This window comes from Mustela nigripes, chromosome 8 (genome assembly GCF_022355385.1).
Source record: "Mustela nigripes isolate SB6536 chromosome 8, MUSNIG.SB6536, whole genome shotgun sequence".
In the NCBI taxonomy this organism is placed as follows: domain Eukaryota; kingdom Metazoa; phylum Chordata; class Mammalia; order Carnivora; family Mustelidae; genus Mustela; species Mustela nigripes.
In genome coordinates, this window is record NC_081564.1 from 63,789,479 (window position 1) to 63,814,365 (window position 24,887).

At 43.3% G+C, this 24,887-nt stretch overlaps 1 long non-coding RNA gene across 3 annotated transcripts in view; it reads right to left on the reverse strand.

Annotated features, from left to right (window-relative positions):
• LOC132023940 (uncharacterized) overlaps nucleotides 1-23,618 on the reverse strand; it is a 64,274-nt gene extending 40,656 nt beyond the window's left edge. For 2 of the 3 annotated variants that reach the window (XR_009406101.1, XR_009406100.1), the window contains exons 1-2: nucleotides 23,509-23,618; nucleotides 20,201-20,334 (exon numbers count right to left, since the gene is read on the reverse strand). This is a non-coding gene — a long non-coding RNA (uncharacterized LOC132023940). Of the gene's footprint in view, nucleotides 1-8,533; nucleotides 8,591-20,200; nucleotides 20,335-23,508 lie in introns of those variants that run through there. The other variant, XR_009406102.1, reaches the window with a different exon arrangement.
• Nucleotides 23,619-24,887: the final 1,269 nt, after the last annotated feature.

A 24,887-nucleotide genomic window follows, 5' to 3' on the forward strand; every position in this document is an offset into this window, starting at 1 on the left:
CATTCTTTTGAGGATATTCTATTGAAAGCAGATTCATTGATAGCAGTAGAGGAAGGAGGCTTAAGAGCTATTATATTCAGACTATAAGAATCTAAAGCTTTTTGCATTCTGAATATGACCACCAGTATTGCACAATGCATATGATTCACTGAAGCCAGTAGAATTGGTGTCAATACAGACAACACTGAACAGTCAGAAGGGACCAGGGCATGGTTAGGATACTCTATTTAAGAAGACGGGGAAATACAGAGAATACTTTGTAGAAACTTCTTTCAGAATAACTGGAATTATTCTGAATTTTAAAGTCTAAAGAAGTCATCCTAAGCTACCTGGAACACTGGCCTCACCAGAATTCTCCAAGGGCCCTGAGCAGCCAAGGATTTACTGCACTCTACTTGTAGGGTTTCCTCTCCTTGCCAGGAGAGGAGGGGCCTCTCCCTGACTCATTGAATAAATGGCTTTTTTCAGAGGAAGGTGCTAAACTCTCCTGGCTCCTTGGCCAGAACAGGTAGATGAAGCTCTGGGCTTCCACAGCATCTTTGCAAGCTTAATGGGGCGATAACGAGGAGAAAATGGCTTAATCTGTGTTTTGGCCTCCTTCTTGCCAAACTGGTTGGAATGAGAGAGGCTGTAACTTTGGAAACCCTAGCCATAAAATAGGTTTTTTAACATGGCTGTTTTTGGCAGCGACAGAGAGACCTTAAAGGAGTAAGTGCCTGCCAGTTTCAGCTTTGAAAATGGACCAATTAATGAGAAAAGTGAGGGTGGTGAGGGAGGTACAACATGCACCACCTGGACAGCCTGCTTTTGTGTCGCCTTATTGGTAAGGAAAACAGATGCAAAAGAAGCCAATCCAAAAGAAAACAGAAAGGTATTTGAACTGTGAGAATGTCCTCTGGGCAGGAGCCTAACCGGATATAAAGGTGAGCAAGAGACTGTTGAAAAATGGAGCTTTCCAGAGGAAGCAGCAGGGGATCCTTATTAACATCAGCCTGCCGTAGTTAATAATTCTGCTTTGGGCAGGAGGTTGGACCAGATGATCTCTAAGGGCCCTTTCTCACTCTGAGATTCTAAGATGCTGATATTTATAATGCAATATTCAGAACCTATAAATCGACTGCTCTCTGAAGGTGTGCCTTATAATGTCTCTTCATTTCATCAGTTTTCCCCCCGGATCTTGCCTCCTCCCCTCTGCTACCTCCTTGCCAATAGAGCAGGAAGAGTGTATTCATAGATCCCTGAGTAACATCTGGAGGATATGCATTGGCCTCCTGCCCTGGACAGATGTTCTGGGACTGTTCCTTTGGCCCCATATTTCACATGGAAATGTAACAATAACTGCCTGTGATAGCTCCCAGTTTTCTCCATCACCAAATCTAAACCCACAGCCCAGAATTCAGCATCCTTCAATTGGCCTCCACCTTGCCTCCAGTCCAAATACATGGAGGCTCAAGGCTTGTTGGGCTCAGTAAGTCAACCTTAAGTAGGTTGACCGGTCAGCAAGTATTTACTGAGCCTAAGATACGTGCTTACCTTTGGGTCAGGCATTAAAGTTGTACAAGAGAAGAAGACATTGCCACACCCAGAATGTTTATAGTACAGCTTTTAAAAAGTGTATATGCAAAAATAACTAGAGGAAGAAATAATAATGATAGAAAAAAAAAAAAAACAAGCATGTCTTGGATTGTGTATGTAGCTCTAAGTGGTATAAGAGTTCAGAACAGAAATCCAAAAGACTAGAATCGTCAGAAGGGCCTTTGACTAATGAGGGGCACTTGAACCAGGCTTTGAAGGATAGAAATGAATTGGAATGGGGGATGGGAAGACAAGGCAATATAGTCAAGAAAAAAAAACATGCAACAGTGCCTGGAACTCTTTGCAGACCGACCCATGCCAAGTATTCAGTGATTTTTGGTAGGTACTGGTAGCCTCCAAAGTTAGAGGTAGGAGAGGTTCATAGGTCTGTTTAACTAGTAACTTGCTTCCATGTTATAATTTACAAGGTAGTCAGGCTTTCATGGAGTCTTGAATTCTGCCATACACAAACAAGTTTATTTGTAGGCGCGTATGAAAACAGTCACATAACCTGTGCCGTGAACAACACGGGTCATGTTCCTCTGTCCTTGTACAAAAACATACTGAAACAGATGGAGCAATGTTCTAGTGACAGGACTTCAGTAACCTTTTAGTCTGATAAACAAAGACACAGGACCCATTTGGATTCCTAACCCCAGGGACACCATTCCAAAGCTGCTGCTGCTTCTGTGGTGGCTGCTGCTTCTTTTCCTCACTAACTGCTTATCCTTTGTTTTTGCAAGGGCAGGCCTGCCTGAAAACAATGCAAAAAATCCCACATTTCTAGCTGTCAGTGAAAAAAAAAATGTTTTTTACCACCCATGATTCTAATTCACAAAGCCACTGGTCATAACCAGAAATAAAGAAAGTTAAAGGCCTGTACTAAGTGCCTCTAAAGTTATGGTTTCTGACTAGAGTCTTTTGAATGCTAACTAACCTCTGGAGTGTGTATTCCAGAGGAATTACAAATTTTAATCAATAGTCTTTAGAGTAGAGATTAGAGTTAACACCTATGTACCCATTATGCGGTCTCTGTCTAATGCATTTTGAAGCAAATTACAGATAATATAAACAGATGAAAAAGAATGTGGCATGGATTGTGGACAGTGGAAGGCCCATCAGCTGACCAGTAGATGTCGAAAAGAAAGGAAAGAACAGGTGTATGGACAGGTTTTTGGCAGATGGGTGATGTGTCGGATTACAGGCTGAGCAGGTTTGATGGTGTAGCCTATGGGTAAGGTGATCATATAATTTATCAAGAGTGAGAAAAAGAAAAAAAAAAACTGGAGAGTAGAAATGGGCAGTATTAATAATAACGCCAAAACAATTAGGGTACTTGGGTAGTTCAGTTAGTTAAGCGTGTGCCTTCAGCTCAGATCATGATCTCTGGGTCCTGGGATTGAGCCTCACATCAGTCTCATCTCTCTGCTCAGTGGGAAGCCTGCTTCTCCCTCTCCCCCTGACTGCCATTCCCCCTGCTTGTGCTTTCTTTCTCTCTCTCTGTCAAATAAATAAATAAAAACTTTAATAAAAAATATTAATAATGCCAGAACAACAGATATTAACTGGCTCTGTCCTAGGCAAACCAAGACATATGATCAACTTAGCTATGCTCAGTGCATTAAAGCACAGAGAAGACATGATTAAAGCTGCATTCTATGAAGTCGGGTCTGTCCGACACCTCTGGCTTACCTGGGCACAGCAAAGTTTCCTCTGGGTGATTTGGTAGGTTACAGGGCCTATCTGGGAAGAAATATCCCTCTGACTGTCCTTTGACTGTTATCTCAGACTTGTTGATCTGTTGCCAGGGTGGTGCCTTATATTCTTAGAGCAGCATTTCAGGATCGTGTTTTGCATCCCTAAACTTTGGCTTATCCAGAAGCAATTACACAGTGGTAAAGAAACCACCTCCCTCTCTGTTTTGCTTATGTGACTTTGGGCAGTCACTTCTCTGGGCCAACAGATCAGCAGGTATTTTTTGAGAAACTACTTTGTGCTGGTGGCAAGCTTTTCCATATGCTATCTCATTCTTCCTAGTAGCCCTGGGAAGTGTGTGGGAGACCACATGACCTGTCCATCCACAAATGAAGGTGGGTATAAGTATCTACCCTACTTTCATTCCAGAGTGTATGGAAGGTAAAATGAAGCAAGAAAATTAGAGAATTGGTTATCCTGGTTATGAGGGTAGAATATCTACCCTCACTAAGGTTCAGGTTAGCATCCTTTGGACTGTTTGTGGAAGAGCTGATGGAAAAGTTCCACCAATGTAGATAATTTAAGGTATATTTGTGAGCTCTGGGTCCTAAAGCTGTTATGTTAGGTGGTAAAAATTAGAATACAACTTTCTTGGTCTCTTGGATGGTAATGATTCTGAATTAGAAATGCTTTTCCTGTGCAGTAGTTGGTAGACTGATAAAAATACAAGCCATAACCACTGTTTGTTTGAAAGGGGATCCTGTGGTATGTGGAAAGCACTGGTATGGAAGTCAGATACCAAAAGTCCTAGTCTTTGAGTTGGCCTTTACTGCATGTCACTTTAGGAAAATCATAACATGGATCTGAGTGATACCAACTCTCGCAACCTGTTAAGTGGTCTATGATGTAAATATGTGTAGTCAATGAATGATTATATCTCAGGTAAAACAGCCCCATGACAACCTTTGATAGTGATACTGGTGAACTATTCTGAGTCATCCTCCTCATCATCCATTTCAGAATTCCCCCTCAGACAGAGAACGCAAGGATGGATTGTTGAAGGTTAGGCTATTTCTTTCTATTTCTTTTTAAAGATTGTGTTTATTTATTTGTCAGAGGGAGAAAGAGCACAGGCAAGGGGAGCAGCAGGCATGGGGAGCAGTAGGCTCCTTGCTGAGCAGGGAACCCGATGTGGGGCTTGATCACAGGACTCGGATCGTGACCTGAGCTGAAGGCAGAGGTTTAACCCATTGAGCCACCCAGGTACTCCTAGGCTGTTTCTTTAAAGGAACAGATAACTGACCTAGACTGCTATTTTTTTTTTCCAGTATCCAGCCTCAGTCATCTCTCACATGTATTCATCCACCAAGCATCTACTTATTGAGTACCTGCCACTTTCTAGACACTGTTAAGCACTGTTGAGTCAAATGGAAAGCGTAAAGGAACCAAACAACCTTCACAGAGTTTATAATCTAGTGGAGTATAAAATACAGTTGATTCTCATCATATATCGATTTCATATTTGTGAATTTGCCTGCTTGCTAAAATGTATTTGTAACCCCCAAATCAATACTTGCAATGCCTTTGAAGACTTTCAGACATGCACAGAGCAGCAAAAATCTGAGTCACCAGACATGCTCTTCCCAGCTGAGTTTGAATAATTTGTTAAGTTCTTTCATACTGTAAAAAGTATCTTTTTTGTGGTCTAGTTGGTGTCAAGATTTTTTTTTTTTTGCATTTTTGTGCTTTTTGTTGGTGAATTTACTGTTTTAAATGGTCCCAAGCATGGAGCTGAAGTCCTGTCTAGAGGACAGGCACTTTAGAGTGCAAGGCACTTTCCAGTGCAAGAAAACTGTGATGTACCTTATGAGGAAAGCAAATAAGCTTCCTTCAGGATGGAATAACAAACAGTACAGTTGTCTAAGAGATCCATGTTAAGAAATCAGCACTATATATTAAATAAAATGTCTTTAAACAGAACCACCTATAAAACAAGATCATGTATTCATTGATTGACAAAAACTGTGACCAGAGGGTCATAGGAACCTACCCTGCATTTCCCTTAGAAACAATAGTTCGCTATTCTTTAACTCAACATGAATAAGGGGAATTGACTGTACTAACCGACATTTTTTTTTTAATTTTTTAAAAAAGGGGGTGCCTGCAGGGCTCAGTTGGTTACGCATCTGCCTTCAGCTCAGGTTATGATATTAGGGCTCTGGGATCAAGTCCTACAGTGGGCTCCTTGCTCAGCAGGGAGTCTGCTTCTCCCTCTCCCTCTCTCCTTCCTTCCTGCTCATGCTCACTTGTTCTTTCTCTCAAATAAATAAGTGAATAAATAAAATCTTTAAAAAAATTTTTTTAAAAAGAATGCAGCCATAAGCAGTTGCTGGTACTATGAGGTAAGGGTGAACAGGTGATACCTTGCTGGACAAAGGAGGCTTAGCTGAGCTATGAAGGAGAAGAAGGAGGGAACCAGAGGTAGAGTATTGTGGGGGACACACAGAACGGGGTACCCACCTCCACAAAGGAGAGAGAGAGAGAGAGATGGCAAGTCATGTGACGAGGATGGAGATTAAGGAGGGAGAGCGTGGTTTAAAGTCAAGGTCAGAGAAGTGAACAGGACCAGTCCGTGCTGGGCCCTGTAGAGTTTTAATTGGTGAACAAAAGGACATGATCAGATTTATGTTTTGAGATAGCTTTGGCGAAAATGCTCTCTTTTGAGAGCAGTCAGAGCAATTCAGGGAGCCAGAGAGAAGGTTATTTAGCAAACGTCCTGTAGAAAAATGGTGCCTGTTTGTACCAGAGTGTTGATGATTAGGATGGAGAGAAGCAATTATTTGAGACATGCTTAGGAGACAAACTGGGCAGGATTTAGCAATGAACAGAATTGGAAAGGCAATCAAGAATTTATCCTAATTCCAGACACTTTCCCATGACAGTGTGTTCCAGTGCTTAAACTTTGTCCTTGGGAGAAAGAACTTCTAAACCCACTTCTTGATATCATACCAAAGCAGGTACCTCTCAATCTACCAACCTTTCTATGTAGCCAAAGGCCATTGAAACATCCTTTCATCAGTCTTTCTTTGAGATTAGAATGTCCCTGGTCTCCAAAGCCCTGATGAGTTGCCAAGTCTGACAGTCGTTAGTGTCAGAAAACTGGATATAGAACATAAATCTCGCAGATGAGTAGTGCCCCCAAGCATAGGTTACTTTACCACTTTTCTTCAAAGTAGTCCTATCAGATTGTCCTTTGGTGCTGCTGAAAACCTTTGTGATTCTGTTGCTTTTTTAAGAAGATTGATTTATTTATTTTAGAGGGAGAGAGACAGAGTGAGTGGGGAGGGGCAAAGGAAAAGGAAGAAAATCTCAAGTAGACTCACGCTGAGTGCGGAGCCCAGAGCGGGCTCCATCTCCCCACCCAGAGACCATGACCTCAGCTGCAACCAGAGACAGATGCTTAACCAACTGAGCCACCCAGGGAAACCTCTGTTGCTTTTTTTCATAAGCAAAGCCCTGATCAAACTCCAAGAGAAGCACCACACCCACCGCCACAACCTGCTGCAAAGCTACCTTCATTTATCAAAATTTGTTTAATAACAGCTCTCCCTGCTCTGAGAATCTACATCTGAAATGAGCCCCACAGAAGAGCTGGGTGTTTCTTATTTGGGCTACATTCTGACTGTCAGCATGTTGGTTCAAATGGTCAGGGGCAAATCAATAATGCTAGGGGGCTGGAATGCAGCGATGATGGTCCCTTATTGATACTAATACTGCCATGGCTGTTCCTGTTTTCCTCGTGTCACCTTACTGTCCCTGTATCCAGTGATGCCCCCTCCGCTGCTGTGACACACAGAGCACTTGCAGCACAGAGCAAGAGAACACAATTCAGCGTCTCTTCCATCCAATTAAAATGTTTTACTATCTTTCCTTTTTATCTCGCCTTTGTAATTGGATTCCCAGTTTCTCAATTTTCATGGCAGCAAAGGGAGGGGGAAAATGATAGCAAGTATCTGATAAAAATAAAATGCTATGATTTAATTTCTGCTGAAAGGATTCTCATTCCCCTTTATGAGGCCTTTGAAAGGGTTCCCGAGTCCCTGACCCAGTCAGATTATGGCCTTGTGGTTCCTTCTGGTTATTCAAAAGGCCTGAGAAATTCCAGGTATCATGAGATCAAAAAACTATAAAGTCATCTCTATACAAACTGCACAGAGGATCCAGAAGGGACAATTTGCGAGGTGATGACAAGAACAGATTTTGTGTGACAGCGATATCTGATTCTATGAGACCTCAGGCATCCTGAAACTATAGTCCCCAGGGTGGGGGTCGGCTCATCCAATAAGGCTCTCCTCTCCTAAGAAAGCAGACATTCATGATGAAATCTGCACATACAAACAGCTACAATTTGCTGGTCCACTAAATTCCATAAGCTATAATATTCCCATTTTGTTCTCAGGATTAAAAGAGTCGACGTATGTTAGAGCCCTCTATGTAATTCTCTAGTCAAAATTTTTCTCTATCTTTGTTGTTATTGTTATTGTTGTTGTTGTTAAACTTATTATGTCCGTAATGCCTGGAAGAGTGTCCTACACATATTCTTTACTACATAAATATGCACTGACCAGTTCGTTGATACTTTACTTCACCCCTATACTCTTCTTCAACATCAGCTCTCTGACACCAACTCAGTGTCCAGCAATTCATTTCAGTTCTGGCTGAATCTATTCAACCAGATTTGGTAGAGACCCCACAAGTTAAAGGCTCAGTCCCATAAGACTGCTCCCACTTCAGATGCTCACCACAGTGTGGTCCCAGGTAACCCCAAGCATTTGTGGCTGCTTAAAAATTGGGGGCTGCCAACAACCTTTTTTTTTTTTTTTTTTTTTAAAGATTTTACTTATTTACTTGAGAGAGAGACAGTGAGAGAGAGCATGAATGAGGAGAAGGTCAGAGAGAGAAGCAGACTCCCCATGGAGCTGGGAGTCCAATGCAGGACTCGATCCCGGGACTCCAGGATCATGACCCGAGCCGAAGGCAGTCGTCCAACCAACTGAGCCACCCAGGCGTCCCTGCCAACAATCTTTTCAGGCTCAGTAATTCACTAGTAGAATAACTCACAGAACTCAGGGAAGTTCTGTATTTATGAAAACCAATTTATTATATAAGATACCAATGAATAGCCAGTGATATACCTCTGGCAGGAGGTATATAGGGTAAGATCTAGAAGAGTCTTGACAAGCAGGTATTCTGGATGCAAGAAGGAAGAGACAAATCCCAGGAATGTTGCCAAAAGGATGGATCCAGTAATGGTTTCACTCTGTGAAGATCCAGAGAGATTGAGAAATAGATAAAGTCGTCTAGTCAGGAAATGAATGTAGTAAGAACAACTCCAAAGAGCATATTATTATATCTTTCTGTGCTTATCCTTATAAAGAGGTAGAATTGGTTGGTTTTGGCATTCACTCATTCACTTAAAAATACATAATCGAGAACTTACTCCATAGCAGGAACTCTGATTGGTGCCAGAGAGATGGAGAAAAAAAGGCAGAGGCTCTGCTCTCTAGTGATGACTCTTCGTGCGTCCAGCAGTCAGATGGTAAGTAGAGAAGCCCAGCTCACACTGCATCATGCACATGATGCCCTCTGGTTCTTTACAGAAGCACGGCTCAGTATATTTTTGTTCTATTACCCTGCCATTTCCAGTTCTCGAGCAAACCAACCATCACCTCTGGGCTGAATTTGTGAGATTGATCCGTACATATCCTTTAGTTCATTCATACAGTGCTCTGTATCATTCCGTTGCAGGACCATTCTGGTTTATTTACTCAGTCTTCTCTGACAGAACTGTGGGTTTTCTCCAGTTTTGCTCTATGCTGTGATTCATATATGTGTATTCTTGACCTCACTATGAGTGTTCATCTAGGGAAAATTGCTGTCCAAATTAGTGGTGCTAGTTTACACTCTCATTAACAATAGATGAGCGATCCCATTGATCTGCTTCCTTGTCAACACTTGGAATTGTCGGTGAAATGATTGCAAATATCATGGGTGAGACACTGTATCTCACTATAGTTTAATCTGTGTTTCCCTCATAGTAAGAGTTGAACTTCTACTTACACATTTATTGTGATTTTTTTTCCTCTTTTGTGAACTGCATATTCATGTTTGTCTTCTTTTCTGTTGGGTTGTCTTCTTCTTTTTTATTTTTACCAGTTTAGAAATATATGTGCTAAGTATCAATTTTTTGATGGTTTTATGAGTTGCAGATATCTTCTCTGAGTATAAATTTTCTTTTAATGGCATCATCTTCTTAATGACATTTTTTGATAAATTAGAGTTTTGAAATTTAATATAAATATCAATATTGAAAAATCCTACCTACCTTAATTTTTGCTGACATTTCCTTTTAAAAAAGAGTTTTGCTTTTCATATTGAGATCTTTATCTGACATTGATGTGTGTTCAGGGAATGAAGTAGGGATCTAATATCTGACTTAATTTTCTTTCCATTTGGGTAATCAGTTATCTCTACTCCCAAGTATGGGACAATCCTTCCTTCCCCTGTGACTGTTCAGGGTCACCTTTGTCAAAGATCAGGAATCCAGAAAAGAAGAGCATCTGTTTCTGGCTCTATATCCAGTTCTCCTTCATCTGCCCTAACTAATACCATGGTATTATAATAACTATGGTTTACTGGAAAGCCTTGACACAGGGAGGTACATTATATTCTGATTCTTTGGTCCTCTTGAATCTTTAGTTTAGCCTTTTTCTTTATCTACTTCCATGCCCTACTTACCATCTACTCAGTCTTCAAGACTCATTGTAAACATAAATACGACTACAGAGCCTTCCCATGACAGACCATTTAGAATTACTGTATTCAACTCCAAAGTCCTTTTAGCAGTTTTGCCTCCATGACAGCACCTTTCAAGACCTGCCTTTGTTCTCATCCCATTGTCCTGTGTGCCCCGGCCCAGTTCCCCCACACTCACAGAGCTATAAGCTCCCTGCAAAACAAGGTCTCATGCCATCATTCCCATAGCACTTCAGCTAAGTGGGAAGCCCGTAAGAGGCACAGATAGACTTCACGAGTTGAGGCTCTTTGCCATCATACTGACAGTGATGTCTACACTGGCACACCATCCAGGGCACTGAGATGGTTTCTCTGGCAGAAGCTTCCCTGCTCCTCCACCAGATCTGAGATGCACTGACCCACAGCCTACAGGAAGCCCAGAGTGGACGACATGACTTCGCTTTGAAGTTCTGGTTTGTGAGATGCCTATGGAAATTATTTACAAGGTTTAAATGCGCATCCACTATTTAGTCCTTTTACACGTTCATATACCTTTAAATAAAAATTTGGACTTCTCCAAAGCCTGGTACCTAGTTCATCTCACTTGGACTAGATGACAGTAGATCTAAACACCCAAGTGGCAAGCCCAGTCCTCCCGTGAATCCCTTAATTCCTCTCTATCTCTGGGCTTCAGTTTTCTTATTATAAAATAAACATATTGTACCAGGTCTGTCCTAAGGTCACTTCTAGCACACCATGTGGCTGTGATTATGATCATGGTCCCCACTGTTCCTCCTAAAGTTCTAATTCTACTGTTTCAGCCTTGGCAGCTCTGGACCTCAATTATTTCATCTGTCACAGAAGAATGTTAGACTCAACAAAGTCATTATCAATTCTAAAATGCTGCAATTCTATGTGCTTCATAACTGGTTGGGGAGATGGATAGGACAGTAACAATTTGCTCTAATTTATAAAGAAACCAATTCCCAGAGAGGTTGAGTGGCTTGCCCAAAACCACACTATTAAAAAAACAAAAAAAGAAAGAAAGAAAGAAAGAAAGAAAGAAAGAACGAAAGAACTGATAGCTCAGGCTCTAGAAGTCTGGCCGAGGCATCTGTTTTCTGTATCATTCTGTCTCCCATTTCCTTTACATTCAGGCCAGTTATGAGAATCTATGTTCCTTTTGCATGACTAGTCATAGGATGGTTTTAGCCCCATACTTTGAATTCAGAGCAACTGACTGGAACGCTAGGACCAGAGGTTTTCATTTGTGTCAGACTCCTGACCTCCTGTGTCAGGGATGAACCTGTTGTTGCCTCAAGAGAAAAGATTGGACTTATGATACAATCCATGCTAGATTGAGGTAGTTTATAACGGAGTCTCACTACGTTCTCAATGTTTCTGTGCTCATTTTGCTTTTGTGCTTTTAAAAAAGGTGCTTCGTGTTCCCTGTCCATTTGGACACAGATCATATTTGGAAGGACTGTCCGTTCACTGGGAAGCTTTGCCTGATCAAAAACACATGATTCAGTCTGGGGATGATATCAAATGGGAGAAAAGCCACATAATGGGGAGTACATGGAAAAGTTCCCAGGCAGAGGAGAACAGCCACATGAGACCTTTGCAGCATACCAAAAGTGGCGGATTGGGCCTGTTGACCATGTCGCACAGAGAGAAACTGATTCTGTTGTTTAAAACAGGTTGCTAACAATCCCCTTTTCCCTATTCTGTGTTTTGATTAGCTGGACACATCCCAGTCTCCTCCTAGGGATGAATGGAAATATATCAATGGGCCTCCTAGGTGGTAGACCAGTGCATCCATTCCTGGATCAGCACAGCAAAGATCAAACAGAGACAGGCAGCAACAGTTGTCCGTGGGTTGCACCATGCATTTCAATTCTGACTCATTGTGCAGTGAATGCAGTGAACAGGGAGACTGCATAAACATTACCCCTCTTGGCGTCAGCACTCTCCTCTCCTGGGCATTTCCCCAAATGTTTCCCTAGAATTATCCAAGGTGCTGTCATCTCTAGATTGTAAAAAATTAAAGGCAAGAAGTGGAACATAGAAGAAGATTAAGAGAACTAACTAGGCATAACTTAGCTAAATGAAAATGCCAGGGGATCTGAAAGCTGCCTCCCGGTATTTTGTGTGCCTAGGTAATTTGGCAAAAGGCAACATCTAAATCCATCAATGATGGAAACAATGACTGCTTAAGGTAGGGGAAGAAATCAAAAGTAGTCAAAAGAAGCAATTTTATCAACTTTTTATTGAGCATCTGCTATGTGTCCCACCGTGTGCTGCATACCAATGAAGACTTGAGACAAAAGCAAAACAAGTTAACAGCACCCCTAGGGAAGGACAGCAGAGCCAAAAAGACAGAGCACATACCTTTGAACAGAGTCCAGAGAGCAGATGATATTCTAAGAAAGGTCAGGGCAAGGAAAATCCCCATGACCTGGGGTGGCCAAAAAGCCAGAGAAATGTGTAAAAACCTGATTTAGAGAGTGTTGTCTCCAAAATGAGTAAATGTTGCTAAAAACCATCCTGGATAAAGCCCCAGAATCACAAGGTATGTCACTGAGATGCACTGAACGATTGCTATTTCTGATTTCTCTGATTCCCGGGAACACCCTGTGGCTCAGATAGGGTTGATTGTAAAACAAATACGCTCGCAGCCCAAGGTCACGGGAAGAGCATGTTCATCACTGTGAGGGAAACTCCTCCGAAGGAGGCTGTCGTTCAGTCTCCCAATGGCAGGACCAGCATAGCTCTGTGCGCTTGATAATTAGGCGGCTCAGTTCAATTCCAAATATCTGGGCAACGATCGATAGTGGGAGCATGAGGGGTATGGGGCTGGACTGGTTTATGTGACGGGTCACACATTAAGTGTCTAATTGATGTGACTTCTCTGGATGTGGCAATGCCGCTGACACACACCACTTTCCTATTACAAGGCTTAATGGGTCATCTTTTGATTTCTGCCTCACTCCCAGCTTCGTGTTATTTAAATAAAACCCTATTAGGAAATTTATTTATCACAAGGAAAAGATTTATCTAGGAAAAGAAATCTACTGAGACACAGCAGTTCCCTCTTCAAAGGTGCCATAATAAAGAAGACAATAGCAATATTTTTACTGTTTAGGTCGATACAATTATAGGATAGGAGAAAGCAAGGAGCAAAGAGTATAAATTTCACACTCAGTGACCTAGTAATTTGTCAGTCATTTTCTGCATTAAACCAAATGCATCCACTGGGACTAGGGGATACCAGAAAAGTGGCACTCTTTTTTGCCTAACCATGTTCCGAATTCCATACCATCACCTCCTTTATGCCTCTTCCTTCCTCATCTTTTTCTGTGTGTGTTAAATTTTAAATTGTCTTTGTCTTCTCAGTTCCTATGGCTTTCAGTGAGAGTTCTCTTTAGTCTTTTATTCTCATACCAACTGGCATAAAAATAATTTTCTCTTCACCTACCAAATGAACATTTTGTATTTCTTTGTTGGAAGAAAAGAGCCTAATGTGGGGTGGTGAAAACTCTTCACATTGACCAATTAAACTTTGCCCACCGTGGGAAGAGAGGGCAATCCCATTCTTCTTGGGTTTCCAGCCCACATAATCTCCATTTTTTTTTTCCAACATAAATTTCTTCACTATACTTACTCACTTTTTATTCAGCAATCATGCCCACTGTGTTCTCAGCCAAGTTTTGGGTCTGAGAAGTATATAAAAGAGGGAGAAGGGAAATTGTTCCTTCCCAGAGCTTGCAGTCTGTATGAGGGGATGAGACAGACACACATGAAGCATAGAACTGAGGACACTGTGGGAGTAGAATGGACAGTAGATGGGAGAAAGTGAGTAGGTGTGACAGCTATATCCAAGTATCAGAAGGACAGTAAAGGGCAAGGAGGAGTCGATGTCATTTGGGGCCTCTGGGGAACACGAATGGGATCAAAGCATGGGATCATCAAAGACAGAGATGTTAGGCTGACATGAGGAACACTTCTCAATCCAGTAAAAGTGGAGTCATCTGGCAAAAGAAGGTGAATGACATCTATAAGGGCTATAGTCATAGAGTTACTGCACTGGACAGGTTGTGGAACAGGGCCTGTTTAAAGCCCATGTTCTCTGATGTGACAAATATGTGCTTTAAGAGTCTACAGAAGGAACACATTTGTGAGGGCATTAGTTATCAAGGCAGACTTCAAAGAAGAGGTAAAAACTGACTTAGTTGCTGTGTTAAGAGCTGAACTTCTTGGGAAGATGTGGGGAAGGTGCTTCAAAAGAGGTACAGCACATATTCGGCTTGTGCCCACACTCCTCCACACCCACTGTTTCTTATAATGCTTCATCCAAAGAGCAAATTTACCTCTTTTAGGCAGAGAGAAAATAGTTCATGACATGTTCATCCATCCTACAAAGTGAAGGAAGAATCACAAGAAGGAGACTGTTTTTAAGTCGATGCATATTTTTTTTCTTTTGTCTTTCCAGTCATCTATTTTCCTGTCTTCTAAAACAGCTTACTGAGGATCTAGATACTAGGGCCCAGGGCTAGAGTACGATGATGTACAAAGACAGACCTGGTCCTGGCCCTCAGAGGGTTTATGGTCTACCAGGGGAAAAGACATTAGCCAAGTAATGCAAGATACAGATATATTTGCAAATGACACCAATGGAAAATACAGGAGGAAGTGAGAAGACTTAAGAGACAGTCCAAATACCAGCTGCAGTGGAGATAGAAGAGGCTTCCTTAAGCGAGGGATAGTTGAGCTGAGATCCAAGGTTAGGGGTTGGTATAACAAGGTGAAAGTTAAGAGATTCAGGAGTTAAAGAGAGGAATGTATTATTCCAGGAAGAGGGAACAACATAAACACAAGAACTACATATTCAGGAGACTCAAAGAAAATTCTACGAAACACCAGTGATGGTACCTACCTGCAATGGTAGGAAATAACTGAAGTAGGATCATGATTAGAGATACACAAGAGCATGGGGGTAAACTGATGAAATTTGGGAACCTGAGATTTTTGCAAATAGTACAGTCCTGCTTTGTACAGTTCTTTGGGAAGATGGGGAGATTAGGGTTCATTTCATAGGTTAGTTGTGTTACAGAAATTATTTTGGATTGGGGTCCATTTGATCTGTTTTTAGCACAGTTCTCATGTAGGCCCAGATAGAATTTATAGATTAAAATTGCAATTATCTCTTTATTATCCATGCATTCATCCTCCCTAGTAACTTGGGCCCATAAATGATTTTCCTTTCGACCATGTTAGTAAGCCTCAGTAAGACAAGAAAAAGAACATAAAGATGTGGAAGAATCCTGAGCTAGATAGCAAGGAGGTGGATGTATTTGAGAGTCTGAATATGGTAGACATACATAAGCCTATGACTAGTGGGTTTGTTTCACACCTCCTTTCAAGATTAAACATAGGTCCCTGGATTATCGATCTTTTGTATTAATCTACCTGTGGCAATTTAGCCTAGCTTTATTCTGAAATCTTAGAGATTCGTGTCAAACGGACAGACTAAACAATTTGCTAATTGTTTTCTCTTATCTGAGATTAAAAATATTTTTAACAAGATGAATGGGGACTCTTTCAAGAAGAGCATAGTAAGTAGAGATGATGGGAATTATTTGTTCTCAATTCATCTCCTTCCATTATGAGAAAGAAGCAAAACTCTTAGCTTTATCTCTTTAATATCTAAGGCACTTGATGTAATTTTTGGAGGGGGTAGGTTTGAGGTAAGCTATAAAATGAATGAATAATTGTTCTCTTTAACATCAATACTAAGTAAATATAAAGACAAATTACCTGTGCTATAACCAGTAGAAGTCGCTGATTCAAGCTTATCTCAGCTATTGATGTTCTCTGGCTCACTAGTCCAACTTGTTAGCATTCTATTTACCTAATCGATAGTCTTCAAGAATCCCTGGTAAATCAATCAGCAAAGCTTCTAGACATCAGGACCAGGCCGATTTCTGAGGAGCCTTTGGAAATAGACAGGGACTGGATGGGCTGGCTTCTGAGTATTGGTGTTAAACAAAGGTTATTTTGATTCCTTCCTCCATTCACCTTTTCAATCCAACCTGAGTAATGTTGACTGTGTGGCCAATGCAATTTCTCTAGCCAATGCTAGAGAAAAGCCATATAAATAATAGTTTTGATTTGTAGAGGTTCCCAGTTGAATAGAGCAGACAAACATATAAGCATATGCTCAGATCTCCAAGGGATACTGTACCTGAGTCCTGTCTGGTGGAGTTGGAATGATATCCCCAAAGTTGGTGGCACTTGGCTATCTAGTGGGGTGAGGTTAATGCCTTGGTAAAGCCACTGCTTTGGTAAAAGACAGTTTCCATAGAAATGGTCAAAGTGAAATTAGGAAAGAAATGAAATTTCCATAATTTCGCCCTTTGCACTGCCCACCCAAACCCTCACTCCTGCTTTGGCTCAACCTCCAGATTATCTGTGGTTCTCCCCTCTCCAATTCCCAAGGATTTCCAGCAGCATTACTGGGACACATCAACTAAGGTCACTCGCTGAAGCATGTCAGTGACTGATCACTTTGATGTATTTTTTTAAAAGATGTGTGCTATGTTAAATAGATCATATATTGATGGAACTGAGGAAAGATACTATTATGGAGCAAACACTGAGGCTGACCTGACCTGCCTTGGAGACATGGAGACCGGGCCCTTTTACCTTCTGGTTCTATAGCTTGGGGTGGAGAGATGCTCCTGCATTTCTGCATTAACCTGCATTAATTATGCATTCATTAATTGAGTCCAAATGCCCTAGTCTGTAAGATCATACCTGTCTCTTGCAGGGAGACAAAATACACAAAGCACAGGGCCTCGAACGTTGTAGGTATTCAGTGAAGGACAGCTTATGATGCTGATACTGATTCACATCTCACACAGATGTAGAAGACTGTCTTTTCCAGGCTGCCAAGGTAGACTAGAGAGAGGAGGCATTTTTGGATAGGAAGCCCTCTGCTCACACTGTCAGAACCCCCATAATGCTTACCCTGGCTTCAGACAATACTGGGTCCCAAATATCTAAGAATTATTGTCTGAATGTTCCATTCATCTCAGAGCACTGGGTGGGCTGACCAGTGAGCTGACCAGGTTCCACTACTGGGGAACAGTCAGGGCAAGCTTACCTCTAAGGAAGCAAGAATCAAGGAAACCAGAGAGCTGAATCCCAACCAGCATGCACGGGAGGAGCTGGCTGCCGGAGACAGAAGCAGCTGCCATAAGAGACGGAGGGCAGTCCAGAACTGGTGTGAACTCCCGAGGGATGTTGTAGTAGCTCTGATGGAGAGGAACTCAGGGCTTTGTGAACATGTCAGTTTTCTGACTACACTACAGTACACCAAAAGTATGGCTGTGCTCAGCATGCTGTTACGTTCTGTGCTCAAAAAGCCTACGTATCCTTGTACATATCCCTTGCCTTCTCGAGGCCTTATTAAAACTTTTATTAGGAGCAAGTGAGATCATGGATATGGAACAACTTTTTTCCCTGCTATTGGTGACTATTGCTACCACTGTGAATGTCTTATTTTCAATGATCATCACTCTACAGGGGTGCTACTTACACAGCAAACCCCACTCAATGGACTTGCATCCTATTTACAGAATTTGCTAGAGCAGGCTCATCTCCCACTTATAGATTTCTTGGAAGAAACCTATCACATCAGCATAGATAGCAACAAATTTGACTAATGAGGAGTAGATCAGAATCAGGAATGATGTGGAAAGTGGTTGAATCTGAGACCAAAAAGCTGGCTCTCCCAAAAGTCATAGCTGGAGAAAATACAATGTAGGCTGAAAGTCTGGGTATAAAGAGATAAAGATACAGATTAAGAATGATACAATAATTAGTGGTCTGAATTAGTGGCTCTTGAACCTGGCCAGCTCTTACTAGAATTAGCCAGGAGCTTTAATAAAATATAGACCTAGTGAATCAGAATCTCTGGATGGCGTTTGGGGGGCAAAGCTTTTTTGAAAGTTCCCTAAGTAATTGAAATTATGAGCCAGATTTGGGAAGCAGAACTCTGGGCCAGGTCTTGGGTCCAGGTGCATGAAGCCATCAATCCTATAGATTCAAGTGTCTGGAAACCTGGGGCCTGCAGTCATCTGGACCATGACAAGGAGACTATTATTACATGGCAGGGAGGATGATGGGAGCAGGCTTCACTAGCTTATGGATTTTATTTACTTGCTTAATTCTAGAGATGTGGGAGATACAGTTCAGGATGTTGGAGAGGCTTCGTCTGTAGGTTTGAGGAGAGAGAAAGCTATATTTAGGATGGAGAGCCTTGGAGGAACAGTTGACGGTCACTGCCAAGGCAAGCAGATTTTCTCTTCTCATGCTCTGACTTTCTCTCCCGAGGCAGTGGGCTTGGGACACAATTTTTTTTTTTCTTTTGACCACTGCTATCCGGACAGGTTAAGAAAACAGAGCTTGAGGGAGAAATATGATGGAATTACAAGAAGAGGGAGAAGGATAAGAGTGTGTGCATTTGGATTTTCTTCTCCTTCACGCCATCCTCCACAACTACAGTCATAAGAGCAAGGAGAAGCCATAGGTGCCCTGAGGAGAGTACTGTTCTCAGGTGTGTAAGGAGACTGGCTTGGTGGACTGACAGGATCCTGGAAGAAGCTGTTTTTACATTGTGGTGAAGGGCTTGACCTGCCACATCACAGAAGACTTCTAGAAACCACAACATAGGAAGAAAAAAAGAAAAGGACAGAGAAAGACATGATAAAGTTCGTGAATCAGCATAGATGAGAGGGTAAGGGCACCATAATTCCTCAGTCAAGGTATTTGATTGTGCAAATCTTCAGTTTGAAAAAATAATAAAAAAATAAACTCTTTGAATGGGAGAGAAGGAGAGAAGGGTTTAGTTGTCTATCCTTTGTCCCAGTGAAATGCCAAAATGAGAATTCCACATTAAATTCTCCCAAGAGTCTGAGCTACAACAAAGAGTGTGCTTCAGAAACGGAGGAAACAGTAGAAATGGACTTTATCTCGCTGGCCAAAGCCTCCCTACTCCTACAGCCCACTCTTCTGGAAGCAGTGCCTGCTTGTGTTCAGATGAAACTTGGAAGGGGAAATGGTGAGGATTCTCAGAGCCCGGTTGTCCATCAGAGGGACATAATAAAACACTGTATCATAAAACTTGTCTTGGTTTAAGTAACCTTTCTTCACCCATAATTAAGTGTATAATGTGGGACCAAGATGGCAGAAAGTACTGTGAACTGCCAGGTCCAACTCTGGCTTCTAACACTTCTAGTTGTATGGCCTTGAGCAAGTTAATAAACACTTGGATACAAGGATACCTACAACCTCCACCTAGAGTTCTGGAGAGAACTAGGTGATAGAATGCTTATACAGTCACTCTTGACCGTGTCTTGGGTATAGCAGGCAGGCATCAATAGTATGCCTTAAACAGGATGCCAGTTTACTAATCTGTGATCCCTTCAAGTTTCAGCCAGTTATATTTATTTCTCCCAAGTCGCCTGGATTTTTCTGCATATAGAAGGTCACAATTGGGTCTAAGAAAAAAAGTGTTGTTTGAGGTGAAAGGGAAGCGTCTGGTTACATGAGCAGACCAGAACTCCAGGCATGAACTAAAGGAAGGCCTTTCTAGAGAGTGTTTTTTGTTTTGTTTTGTTTTGTTGGGTTTTTTTTTGTTTGAAGATTTTTATTGATTTCTTTGACAGAGAGAGAGAGACACAGTGAGAGAGGGAACACAAGCAGGGGAGTTGGAGAGAGAGAAGCAGGCTTCTCATTGAGCAGGGAGCCGGATGCGAGGCTTGATCCCAGGACCCTGGGATCATGACCTGAGCAGAAGGCAGACGACTTAATGACTGAGCCACCCAGGCGGCCCTCGAGAGTGGTTTTGAGCTGAAGTGAAGAGTGTGCGGAGGTGGGAGATCAGCTTGGAAGATAGGTCAGAGACAAATTGTAAATCAGATAGGAGACAGGGCCCACTTCAAGCATTGCTTCCAAAGTGGCTCTTCAGGGCAATGACTCCAGCTCCTACTTCCCATACTACGCCACCCCCAGCCCCCCACTCTCTTCCTCTTCATTGCCCAGTTAATGCCCAGCCTTTTGGTTCAGATACCTGTGGGGTAGAGGGCCCCAGAGCCAGAGCCTTTCCTTCCTGGGAGGAGATAGGAGCACCAGGCTGCATACTTCCATGCCTTCAGCTCGCCAGGGTGCACCTCCACGATCAGGTGCTTATCTCCAGGTGTTCGCCTGAAGGGAGGTCATGAAAAATCAACACCAATCAGGGCAGTTTCCTTGGAAGCTGAAATTATCTTGCAGGCATCTCAGAGCAGGTGCAGGGCTATTTTGGGCCAGCAATCACTGTGTGCAGAGGAGGGAGCACCACCTCTTCTCACAACAAGGCAGCAGCCTAGAGAGAGCCAATTATGGCAAGCCGCTTCCAGCCCCTTCTGTCTGTGCCTCCAAATCCTGCCACGCAACCTGGTACAAACCTGTCTGACCACTGACCACTGACCACTGGTGAGGGCGTCTCTCCACCTGATGAAATGGTAGGGGGCTCGGGTGCCTGATCCAAAAAAGAGCTTGTCTTGCCTACAGGAAAAAGTTTACAACTCTTAGCTTAGAAGTCAAGGCTGCCAGTCTCCAAACTCAAGGTAGTCTCCACTCAGAATCTTTGCCTACATTCCACTCTTGCTCTTGGCCAGCCCAGACCCTCCACTACTATCAGAGGATGTTTCATTTTAATCAGATATGCTTAGCCTGCCTCTGGACCTCTGCCCAAGCTACCCCTTACCTCCTTCCTTTCCGGGTAACCTACTCTGTTTGATGTATCATTTCTCCAGATTCCCCTTCTTCATTTAAAGGGTACTGCCTCCCCTGATGGCCGCTTCAGCCCCGTGAAGGTCTCTTCCTTTTCTGCTCTGCCACTGTTGGAACCACACAACCTAACAGCACATCTCTGTGCATGCCTTAACTGGCAAGGATGGCTTCCTATACAACCCCCAACCCCTTGGAAAACAGAAAATGACTCAAGGGTTTTCTACTTTTTGTGTCCTGCCACAGTATCTGGGACTGAAGTCTAGGCATTGAATAACTTACTAATTCAATTTCTTTCCTAATTCCTGAACCTTCTCTAGGTCTTAGCTCACCCTTGGCCCCAAAGAAATGTCCTCTAGCCACTCAAGTGGTCAACACTAGTTACATTTATAGACATCCCAGAGTTTAGGAGTTCACTGTTTTTTAAAAGCTTCTGGTGGTTTGTCTTGTCTCTCCAAATAGCCCAATTCTGGAGACAAGTGCCCTGTCTTATGTGGACATCCTTACACCTCACCTCAACCCCCAACTAACACAGAAAGTGAGTGTTCCGCATGTGTTCTAGTTGCCTAAAGGCTATCCAGCTGGTGATCTCGTTTCCAAGGAAGGGAAGCACTTGGAATGTAAACTGATTTACTAAAGTACCTGCCCACCATTCTTGCCTTTTAGAAGCCAACAATCTAAAAATATGCCACAGAGAGAAAGGGCACACAGACAATTGGAAAGCTAAGAACCAGGAGCAGACAGTATCTAAAAATATCAGGGTTCTGAACAGAAAAGGGAGGCTTCATAGTGTTACCCACTGAAAGCTTCTCCAAAGCAAGCCTCTCTCCCTCTCTTTCCCTCCTCCCTCACCCCTAAATTCTTCACTTTTTTCTATTCACTCCCTCTCTTCTAGTATTTAAAACTTTAAAAAGTCAAAACAGAATCCACTGGGCAGCAGGCGCCCACATCCCTCCCTGCTTGTTCTCTCCCCAGAAACTGGGTAGCACATTGTGCAGCTCCTGTCAGATCACTGAGATGAAAGTCTCCCTCCTTCCTCTGAGAGCATTTGGTGCCCTTCTGATGCAGTACTGATGAAGTCAGTGGTCCTGCACTGCACTCATTGCGTGTGTGGTGTTCGCCCTGATTAGAGCACAGACCCCTTCACAGAAGCAGCCACATCTCGTTCACCCCAGGAGCAGCAGGACACAGTGCCGTGGTGTTGGTATAAGAAGGTGGTCTTTTGCTAAAGGAATGAGTAAGCTAGCTGTTCTTTGAAACCATGATTCTCTCCGGGACCTTGACAGCCCATGGACACACTGATATTAATAACCACATTTTGGTCCCACACAGCTCCCACCTACACAACCAGACAGTCTGTCACACATTGACTCCATGTGAATCAGGAATGGAGGAAAGGGGCAGACCTACAGACAGACCCTAATATAAAAAACAGATGGGACAGGTTAAAACGTCTGGATTTGGTAGAAGTCTGCTCTGCAGAACACAGAGGCTCCAGAGCAACAAGGGGGGCCCAGGGCTCTCTGCCTGGATGCAAGAGGCCATCTGAGGAGTGAGAAAAAGCCAGAGCCAAGCACAGCCCTGGCTGCTCACGCTCCCTTAACCAAGTTCATAGTCTGCGTTTCTGTATAGAACTTAATCTAAAGAAAGTCTCCCAGTAATTAGAGAAAAAGCTAGGTTACAAAAAGCTTCCTAATTACTGCTCCATGAAACAACATGCCACTGTTCACGCCCACCTTCTCCGTGGGAGCACCCCTGACCGTAGTCCCTGGCAGTAGTAGGTCAGTTTGTGGCTATGAGCTGCCCTCCTCCTACTGGTGGAACTGTGGAAAGTCACCTTCCTTTCTACTTCCCTGCAGCTCCCCACTCCCCACTCCACCGCTGACCCCCTCAGGCCCTCCTGCACCCCACGCCTTCCACACGTTCTCATAAAGGTTCTGCATTATCACGAGGGAGTAACCGAATGCCAGAGACCCTCCTTGGTCTTCGAGATGAAAAACCCCACTGTGAACTCTAGACAGGCAGAGGAAAGGCCCAGTCCCACTGTTAGACGGTTAGGCTGTGGAGACTCATGTTCCACAGGTGTCTGCATATTCAACAGGTTTAAAATACCACATTGCAAGGCACCAGGCCGGCCACGGAGGCACGTCTGGGTCGGGCTGTATTCAGTCCAAAGTAAGGAGAGCGTGGTTCTCCTGCAGTCCGACTCAGCGAGGGGGTCATCCCCCCAAGCTACCTGCAGAGTGCAAAGCCAGCACTGCAGAAACTGTGTTTTCTGAATAACTGGAATAGTTTCAGCCAAATGAGAGTAGGCTTCCCCTCCAAGGCCAGTATTTAACTACCGTCTTCCCCGGTTGACGTGCCTCCGGCTTGTGCTGAAGCTGCTCCCCCCAGGCTAGGGACGGAGCTACTGTAGGGCCCAGAGCTGTGTGGCACCAGCTTGACCGCATCCATGTGAATGGAATCTGCCCTGGCCTGGCATTTCTCTGCCTGCTCGCACCCATTCCTGCTGCCCCTTGCCCGCCCCTCTCCCCCCCAATCAAGAGCGTTGTATTTCCCAAACCCCATTTCACAGCTACATTGTTTTATAAGGCCCCTCCAAAATACCTTGAATAGTCCCTTTTTATGGTTCCCATTTTCTGAAAACTCCAGCTGCTCCTCTGAAACCATCCAAATCTAATTAACCGCGTAAGCTGGAGTTAGGGAGAGCGGCTCACTTTCGGGTCCTTAGCATACCCATTCAGGCCTTCTTTCAACATGGGCACAAAACCAGGAATTTCTAATAATTGTATCTACGGGCTTGGAAAGCAAAAAAAAAAAAAGAGAGAGAGAAAAGAAAAAGAAAGAAAGAAAGCTGCTAATAAGTAAGTCTGTGAAAGCAGGGAGATCAGCACCTCGCATGAACTTGGCAGCCTGGCCCCGAGAACACTTGGAGACAATGCCGTTGGGGGATCTAAAAAGCTTAGCCTCCTGACTCAAATCTGGTGAGAACGTACCCTGGCTGTGAATAGAGATCCGAGTCTCAGCTCTAAATTGTCCCGGCTCAGACTCATTGAAATGTCTTCTCACAGAATTAGACAAGAAGGGGGCCGGGAAAGTTTGCAGAATATCAATGAGGCTGTGCTTAGAAGTGGAAGATGGAGAAACGCAGAGGTTGATTCTGGAACACCATGGATTAAGACAAAAGCAGCATTTGGGTCTTTGCCAGGTGGCTCTTAATGGGAGGGACTGTGCTACGTGGGGAGCCAGGAATGGAAGCTGCCTGCACATGACCCACCTCCTGCGGTGTCATGCCTGGGCTGAGGCCTTGGGAAGTCACCTACTCAGTCCTCACTGCTCCTTTAACAGATGAGAAGGAAGTGTAAGAGTGGGGACTCGGCTTCAGCATGCTGCCCTCACCCCAGGCTCCCTGCCTCTCTTTTGTTGTCTTGCCCGGCTGCCTTCCTCACCGTTCAAATTCAGTCCCCTCCCTTGCCGAAAGAGGCCAAGTACAAATAAATATCTGTACCCATCCTTCCAGACTTGTTTCAGATGCCAGCACCTTCCCCAGTCCTCACCTTGCACCCATTCCATGGCCCCTTCCCCATATGTCCCTGTATCTTCCCTGTACCCCCATGACTGTATCATGTACTTATGGTGCCCCCATGATCCTTTATGCTTAGGAGATAATTAATAAACATTGCTGGAACCGGCTACATAACTAATGAAAACCGAGTCTGGGATTCAGGTCTCCCAACTCTTAAAATAAAAATTTCCCTGCACTATCCTTCAAGGCCTTCCCCATGGTTGGTCGATTTACTTATTTCCATCATTGCAAAGGTGAAAATCAGGTAAGAGTGAGAGGGTGGCAGCATTTCTGTAACAGTGGTGTGCTAAAGATGGACAAAGTAAAAGATGAATTCTTCTATACATGAACATATATACACGAGTATGTGTACCTATGTTACATATATAGGTGTGGGTGTGTATACAAAGGTATAGATAGC